This window comes from Mustela nivalis (genome assembly GCF_964662115.1).
Source record: "Mustela nivalis genome assembly, chromosome: 8".
NCBI classification, from domain to species: Eukaryota; Metazoa; Chordata; class Mammalia; order Carnivora; family Mustelidae; genus Mustela; species Mustela nivalis.
In genome coordinates, this window is record NC_139027.1 from 57,856,619 (window position 1) to 57,865,895 (window position 9,277).

A 9,277-nucleotide genomic window follows, 5' to 3' on the forward strand; every position below is an offset into this window, starting at 1 on the left:
ACTGAAACCCAGAGTCCAACGCCAACCCACTGAGTCACCCAAGTGCATTTTGTAAACTTGCATGAGAAGAACTTAATAACCTTTAAAAAAAAAATTTAGCAGTTTAATCTGAAAGGCTGTTTTATCAAGTCCCACGTTGAGCATAAAGCTTATTTTGGAAGGAAGGAAGGAAGGAAGGAAGGAAGGAAGGAAGGAAGGAAGGAAGGAAGGAAGGAAGGAAGGAATAACTGCTTTACAGATCTGGAATGAAAAGGGAATGATAACTCTGCTGTCAGCTACTCTCCCTCACAGTCCCCAGCCCGGTAATTCTTGATTTGCTCTGATTCTGGGTCGTGGGGTCAGTTCTGTGCTTCCCTGTGGACTCTGGCTCATGGCCCCCTCCTGAGCATCAGGCTGACAGCCTTTACCCATCCCTGGTGTGGAACCAGAGCTGGGTAGGCTCCCTGAGGGCAGCCACTGAGTAACTCATTTTCTAGGTTCCAGGGTCCCTGCTTCTCTTCTCTGTTATGAAGCCAATTTCAACTTCAGGGTTTAGGTAAATCACCTGACCCTCATATCAAAGAAAAGTTTTAAAACCCAAACCAATTTTCTTTAGGGAAGCCTAGCTCTTCCCTCTCCTGGGGAAAGGCTGCCACCTGCTGTACGAGATCAGCATTGGGTTTTTCCAAGGTCACTAAACAGCCACTTCCTCTATACAAATGAGTGTATTGCACAACCCCACCTGCCTTCCCCTCAATGTGTCAGGAGTGCAAAGAGGAAAACCAGTAGACGTTCCAAAACTGGAGGGCACCAAAGCAGACTCATCCATAGGAATGGTGCCCAGAAGGAATTGGCATCTCTCTCTGATTAGAAGAGCATTTATTCTTCACCACTCAGCCGCATTATTTTTTTCAAGTTGGCTCATAGTAACCTACATAAAAATCTCTTGTTGTTGAGAGGCTTCTTATTTCTTGACTCTTCCAGTTCTATGTATCTTTATCTATTCTTCACCGTCCTGGCGAGTCTTTGGTAGGAGAAAGGATGAGAATAGAATAAAAACTGATGATTTACAGGGTAGCATCCTTGATGATTTACAGGTAGCATCTTTTTTCAGAAATCCTAAACTCAATGAAATACACTGTAGTGACGAGTGCTGATGGCTGCCATCCGAGACCTGGTTGAATCTTAGAAGCAGCACATTGAGTGAAGTAAGCCAGACACCAGGCAATATGCCATCTACTGATGTGAAGTTTGTAATGGAATTCTATGTCTATGAAGTTCAAAAACAGTCAAAACTCAATGAAGCTGGTAGCGGTTAACTATGGGGGTGGGACAGTGGTGGGGTTTAGGTCACACAATCCCCAAAGATGGCATCTTGGCATCTTGAATATTTTAAGCTGAAAGAGTTAGAAAAGAGAGAACAGGAAAGTCACTCTGACCTCTCCCCCTCATCATTTCCCCCTTCTCCTCTGAAACAGGTCATAAAACTCATGTGAGAGGTGGCCTCCCTATACCAAGAGGAAAGACTCATTCTTTTTTTTTTTTTTTTAAAGTTTTTTTTTTTTATTAATTAAATTTATTTATTTTCAGCATAACAGTATTTATAGTACCCACCACCTGGTACCCCAACCTCCCACCCCCCCACCACTTCATTCCCCTCAGATTGTTTTTCAGAGTCCATAGTCTCTCATGGTTCATCTCCCCTTCCAATTTCCCCCAAATCCCTTCTCCTCTCCAACTCCCCATGTCCTCCATGATATTTGTTATGCTCCACAAGTAAGTGAAACCATATGATAATTGATTCTCTCTGCTTGACTTATTTCACTCAGCATAATCTTTTCCAGTCCTATCCATGTTGCTACAAAAGTTGGGTATTCATCCTTTCTGATGGAGGCATAATACTTCATAGTGTATATGGACCACATTTTCCTTATCCATTCGTCTGTTGAAGGGCAGAAAGATTCCCTTCTTTTTTTTTTTTTTAATAAACATATATTTTTATCCCCAAGGGTACAGGTCTGTGAATCACCAGGTTTACACACTTCATAGCACTCACCAAAGCACATACCCTCCCCAATGGAAAGACTCATTCTTAACTTGGAAGATAAAGAGATGCCAGGAAGAATCCTAACAAACACACCTTGCTAAGTTCCCCCAGTTTACTGTAATCACCTCATACTCTTTAACCTATCACACTCCTCCAAAACTGTCCATTTGTCATCAAACTAGCATTAGAAATACACAGCTCTGTAGTTTTTTGGGGGACAGGGGGGTTTTCACTTCCTGATGAAGTTTCCTAAGTAAAACTCATATTAAATAAATGTGTATGCCTTTCACCTGTTAATCTTCTTTGTAAGTTTACTTTTCAGACCCAGCCAAGGACCCTAAGCGGGTCGAGGAAAACTTGTTCTTCGCCTACAGCAATGTATTGATTGATGTAGATGATCAAAGTATTGATATATATCAATAAGAAATCCTTGTTAGAAAAATTAAATATTCATGAGTAAAATAATATGATACCTGAGGTTTTTTTTTTTTTAAGAAAAGTTCAGAAAAATAATTAGGTATGGATAGATAAAACAAAAATATAGAATTTAATAATGTTAAGCTGTAGGATGGATACATCACGGTCCATTATTCTATTCTACTTTTATGTATTTGAGTGTTTTTATAATAGTTTTTAAAAATCATGTCTGAATTTTTTAAATTATTTATTTATTTATTTGGCAGAGAGAAATCACAAGTAGATGGAGAGGCAGGCAGAGAGAGAAAAAGGGAAGCAGGCTCCCTGCTGAGCAGAGAGCCCAATACGGGACTCGATCCCAGGACCCTGAGATCATGACCTGAGCCAAAGGCAGCGGCTTAACCCACTGAGCCACCCAGGCGCCCCTGAAATTTTAATCTTAGTGAAGACAACACAAAATCTAAAAGTCATAAATGGAAAAAAAAAAAAAAAAGAGAGAAATTCCACATCTGTTCCAGCTCTTCTCTTCCATCATAAAGTCTATAAAGTACAATGCTGGCTTTGCTAGCCCCCTGTCATTGAGGCCAAATGTGACCTAATGCTAGTAATGAAGGTGTAGGCAGAAATCATACATTATAGCCACAGACATAAATAATATAAATCAAAATAACAGTGAGGTATCATCTATTTTTTCATCTATTGGGTTGATAAAGATCAAAGAATTTGTTAATACCAAATGTTGACAGTTTGAGGACACAGTTGTTCTTTTCTACTGTTGGTAGAAACCTAAGTTTATAGAAAGTATTTTGGAAGGATAATTTGGAAATATCTATCAAAATTCTCCTGAAAGCAAAAGCAACATTTAAGTGGTAAGAGTGGGCATGGACTTGCCATGATGAGCACTGGGTGACGTATGGAAGTGTTGAATCACTATGTTGTACACCTGAAACTGACACAACACTGTACGTTAGCTAACTGGAATTAAAATAAAAACGCCAAAAAACATTTTTTTTTTTTTAAAAGAGTAGGCATGGAAAGGAGGCAACAGGGAGAAGAGTCTACGTAGAGTCAAAGGGGATTCATTATATGACTAACTAAATATGGAGAAAAGGTTCTAAAATTACTAGGGATGTTAACAGAAATAGGGAGTCAGGAGGAGGCACTTGTTTGGACAGCAGTTTGGGATATGTTATGTTTTCTGATACTTTCATAAAGTCTCTCTAGATCTAGAGTCTAGATGTTTAGATGCTCATATAGAAGATTAATAATTTCATTAAGGAATAATCCAGGAACTCACACTATAACTGTAAATAGGACCCACTTCAAGAAAATGTACTTCAAACAATGGCCAGACTTTCTTTTTCTTCTATCCAACTGACAAAGATTGTTTTTTAATAACTTAGTTTGACAAAGATGTAGGGAAATGGATACTTGTCGTATTGGTTGGTCCATATAAGTGATTACAACTTCTGGAAGACAATTTTACAGTATATAGCAAAAATCTAAAAAGTGTTAGGCCTTTTGAACCATCAATTCCAATTCTACCTGAAGAATATATGTAAATGTTTTTATTTAATTGTTTTCCATCAAACTCATATATGTACACGATACTAGAAAAATAAATTATTCTAAAAGACATAGAAGAACAAGTGCAAACTCTCCTCCCTCTCCTACCCATACTGCTCTTGAAAGGCCACCACTTCCAACATCTAGCTGTTTGATCTGTTATTTACATCTTTATGTTTAAATAATGTATTCAGCTATTTCTTTTTTTTTTTTTAAGATTTTATTTATTTATCTATTTGATAGAGAGAGAGAGAGTAAGTAGGGAGAGAACTAGGCAGAGAGAGAGATGGGAAGCAGACTCCCTGCTGAGCAGGGAGCCCCATTCGGGGCTTGATCCCAGGGCCCTGAGATCCTGACCCGAGCCGAAGGCAGAGGCTTAATCCACTGAGCCACCGAGTTGACTCACAATGTTACATTAGTTTCAGGTGTAAAACATAGTGATCCAACAAGTTTATACATTATGCTATGCTCATAACAGTGTAGCTGCCATCTGTCTCCCTACAAGCTATTACAATATCATTGACTATACTCGTTATGCTGTGCCTTTTATTCCCATGGCTTGTTCATTTCATAACTGGAAGTCTGTATCTCCCATTCCCCTAAACCCATTTTGCCCAACACCCTCCACAGCTCCCCTCAGTAACCATCTGTTGGTTCTCTCTATTTATAGGTCTGATCCTGCTTTTGCTCATTTATTTGTTTGTTTTTTAGATTCCATTTATAAGTGAAATCATATGGTATTTGTCTTTCTCAATCTGACCTATTTCACTTAGCATAAGGCCCTTTATGGCCCTTCCATGTTGTCCCAAATGGCAGAATCTCATTCTTTTTTTAAGGATATATAATGAGCCACTGTGTGTGTGTGTGTGTGTGTGTGTGTGTGTGTGTGTACCACATCTTCCTTATCTGTCTATTTGATGGACATTTAAGTTACTTCCATATCTTGGCTCCCCTAAATTCTGCTACATCTCTTCAAATTAGCATTTTTATTTCTTTTGGGTAAATACCAAAGGAATGGTATTAATGGATCATATAGCATTTCCATTTTTAATTTTTTGAGGAAACTCCATACTGTTTTCCACAATGGCTGCACCAGTTTGCATTTCCTCGGATAGCGCCGGGCAATTCCTTTTTCTCCACTTGTTCACCAACACTTGTTTCTTGTGTCTTTTATTTTAGCCACTCTACAGGTGTAAGGTGATGTCCCATTGTGGTTTTGATTTGCATTTCCCTAATGACCAGTGATGCTGAGCATTCCCTAATGACCAGTGATGCTGAGCGTCTTTTCATGTATCTGTTAGCCATCCGTATGTCTTCTTTAGAAAAATGTCTGCTCCGTTCCTCTGCCCACTTTTTTTTTTAAAGATTTTTATTTATTTATTTGACAGAGATCACAGGTAGACAGAGAGGCAGGCAGAGAGAGAGGAGGAAGCAGGCTCCCTGCCGAGCAGAGAGCCCAATGTGGGACTCAATCCCAGGACCCTGGGATCATGACCCGAGCCCAAGGCAGAGGTTTTAACCCACTGAGCCACCCAGGTGCCCCACTCTGCCCACTTTTTAATTGAATTGTTTGTTTTTTTTGGTGTTGAGATGTATGAGTTCTTTGCATATTTTGCATATTAACCCCTTATCAGTTATATCACTTGCAAATATCTTCTCCCATTCAGAAGGTGGCCTTTTTGTTTTGCTGATGTTTCCTTTGTTTTGCAGATGCATTTTATTTTGTTGTTGTCTCACTAGTTTATTTTTGCTTTTGTTTTCCTTGCCTTGGGAGACATATCTAGAAAAATGTCTCTATGGCTGGGGTCAGAGAAACTACTGCCTGTTTTTTCTCATAGGATTTTAATGGTTTCAGGTCTCTCATTTATGTCTTTTCACTCTGTCTCTTTTGGTTTGTCAACTGAAAATATACTCTATTGACATCCTGTTATGGTAGTTGAGGATTTAGCTTTTCATTCAACTGCCACCTCCACTTCCCCACCTCCTCCCACTATAGTTTATCATAATCTTTAAATGTCATGTAGCAAGACTTTTTGGCAAAAACATCACAAGGCAAAAATGTGTTGATTAATTCAGTAGTCAATATTTACATACTTATGAACATAAAGATTTTCAAATGTCGAACAGCTAGCATATATTTTTTCAAACCTGCAAACGCAAAGCCGTGAAACAATTTATCAGCTCTTTTCTTTTTCCTCAAAAAAAATCCATCCTCTTTTTTTCATATTGAAGTGTAGTTGACACACGGTGCTATGTCAGGTGTATAGCAGAGTGATTTGACAAGTCTATTCATTACCCTATGCTCACCACAAATGTAGGCACCATCTGTCCCTTGTCCACTTGATTAATCAGGACTGGCTGTGCCCTAGGCTTTGAGGCATTGCTGTCATTCTAGGACTTCCTCTCATCCTCTAGCTTAGTTCTCCCATTTCCTGGACTCTTGGTCTTCTTTCTCTGTTGACTTTCTTATCTCTGAAATAGTAATTTCCTCAGAAATTACCCTCAGAAAGGGTACATAAGATGTAAATTTTTGAGATCTTGATTCTCTAAAAATGTCTTTATTCTATGCTCACACTGTATTGATGGCTGGATATAAAATTTGTAGGGAAACACAATTTCACTTCAGAATGTTGACAGTAACATTACATTGCATTCTAGAATTGAGTGATGCTGGTTGAGAAGCCTGAAATTATTGTCCCCCCCCTTCTTTTGTTTGTTTGTTTGTTTTTTTTTATATTTTATTTATTTATTTGACAGTGAAAGATCACAAGTAGGCAGAGAGGCGGGCAGAGAGAGAGGAAGAGAAGCAGGCTACCTGCCGAGCAGAAAGCCCAATGTGGGGCTTGATCCCAGGACCCTGAGATCATGACCTGAACCGAAGGCAGCGGCTTAACCCACTGAGCCACCCAGGCGCCCCCCCCCCTTCTTTTGAATGGTTGGTTTGTTTTGCCTTCATTTTGACACAATCAGTCTTCTCCTCTTTGGAAACTTTTATAATCTTTTTTCTCAGTGCTCCGTTTCATAATCTTGTCCTTGTTATAGGCCTTTTTTCATTCATTGGGATGGATATTTCAACCTGGAGATTCGTGTTCTTCAATCAGATGATTTTTCTTGGGTTTTATCTATAATTTTTTTCTCCTTCATTTTGTTCTATAGTCTCTAGAACTCTAGCTGAAATGGAATTTCTGTTTGATGTTTGTTAAGTTTCCTAACTTACCCCGCTATTCTCTATCTCTTTGTCTTTTGTTTGATGTTCTGGGACGTACCTTCAATATTCTTTTGAACTTTTTTTCTGATTTTTTCTTTCAGGGATTATATTTTTGGTTTTTTTTTTTTCAGTAATCTCTACACCCAACGTAGAGCTGAAATTCATGGGCCGAAGATCAAGTGTCGTACACTCCACCAATTAAGCCAGCCAGGCACACTGTATTTTTAATTTTTTTTAAAGGATTTTGTTTATTTGTTTTGTTTATTTGTTTGAGAGACAGGGAGTGAGAAAGAGAGAGAAAGAGAAGAGCAGAAGCAGGGGGAGGGGCAGAGGTAGAAGCAGACTCCCCATTGAGCAAGGAGCCATCAAGGCTTAATTCCAGGACTCCGGGATTATGACCAGAGCCAAGGCAGATATTTAACTGACTAAGTCACCCAGGTCCCCCAATTTTTGATTTTCAATTTTTTTTTTAAAAAGGGTTTTTTGTTGTTGTTGTTGTTGTTGTTTTTGGTTCTTGGGTCCTCCCCCCCACCCCCGCATCCTGCATTAAGTTTGTTTCCTCTGAGTTCCTTTTGGTTTGTTTGTTTGTTACCTATGATATTGTGGGTATTTCTTCATTGTCTGCTCTCTGTTCTTTTTGGAAGTGAGAAAAATCAACTAAGAAAGCAAACTGAAAGCCCTTGCTGAGGTGGGGGAGAGGTCAAATGGTGGGATCCTTTTAGGGTGATCCTTTGATACGCTGACCTTTTTATTGGCTGATTATAAAACACCAGTCTAGGAAAATACTTTTTTCTCAGGGTATTTAGTTTGTCCTTTGAAGAATTCTCCATTACCCTGTTTGAAATGTTTTGTGATCAAGGTGTAGAAAAAGATGTGAGTAACATTTGAGTTACTACTATGTACTAACCTTGTTTGTATATTTAGGCTGTTGCAACCAAAGAAATTCAGGTTACATGTCTGTAACATGTATACTCACATGAAAAAATAGCCTGGAAATACACATACCAAAATTTGAAAATCATTATGTTATTGTGGATTCATGGGTGATTTTAATTTTCTTCTTTTTTCTCAAAATTTGTATGTATGTTTCAAGATTATGTAGTAAAAGCAAACCATAAGAAACAGACTTTTTTTTAATGGACAAAAAATTTCAACAGATATTTCACCAAAAAAGATATACAGATTGCAAATAAGTACCCGCAAAGAGGCACAACATCTTTGGTCATTAGGGAAATACAAATTAAAACCACAATGAGATACCACTACACACTCACTAGATTGGCTTTTAAAAACAAAACTTCAGAGGTGCCTAGCTGACTTGTAGAGTATGCAATTCTTGATATCAGGGTCTGGAGGTTGAGCCCCATGTTGGGTGTAGAGTTTACATTAAAAATAAATAAATAAATAAAATATTTAAAATAAATAAATGAAAATAAAAACAAAGTTACAATAATTGGTGCTGGTTAGAATGCAGAGCAGTTCTCATCCATTGTAAATGGAGATGCAAATGCCGCGACCCTGGAAAACAGTTTGGCAGTTTTTACGAAGTTTTGCACTTACCATACGACCAAATAATCCTGTGGCCAGATATTTATCCAAGAGATATGAAGGTATAAGTTCACACAAAAACCTACATGTGAGTATTTATAACGGATTTATTCATAATAGACCAAACCTGGAAACATTCCAAATATCCTTCAACTGTAATACCTCTACACCATGGAATATAACTCAGCGATTAAAATAAATGAACTATTGATACATCAACAGTATGGATGAATATGGATGCATTTGAGAGTGCATTATGCTGACTGAAAGATGCCAGACTCAAAAGACTATGTATTATCTGATTCCATTTATATGACATTCTGGAAAAGGCAACACTATAGGAACAGAGAACAGATTGGTGGTTGCCAAGGATTTGGGGGTGAGGAGGTGGGCTAACAAAGGGACAGCATGAGACAATTTTCTGAATGATGGTGCTGTTCTGCCTCTTGATCATGTGATTATGCATTTGTCAAAATTTATAAAGCTATGCACCAAAAGAGTGACTTTTATTG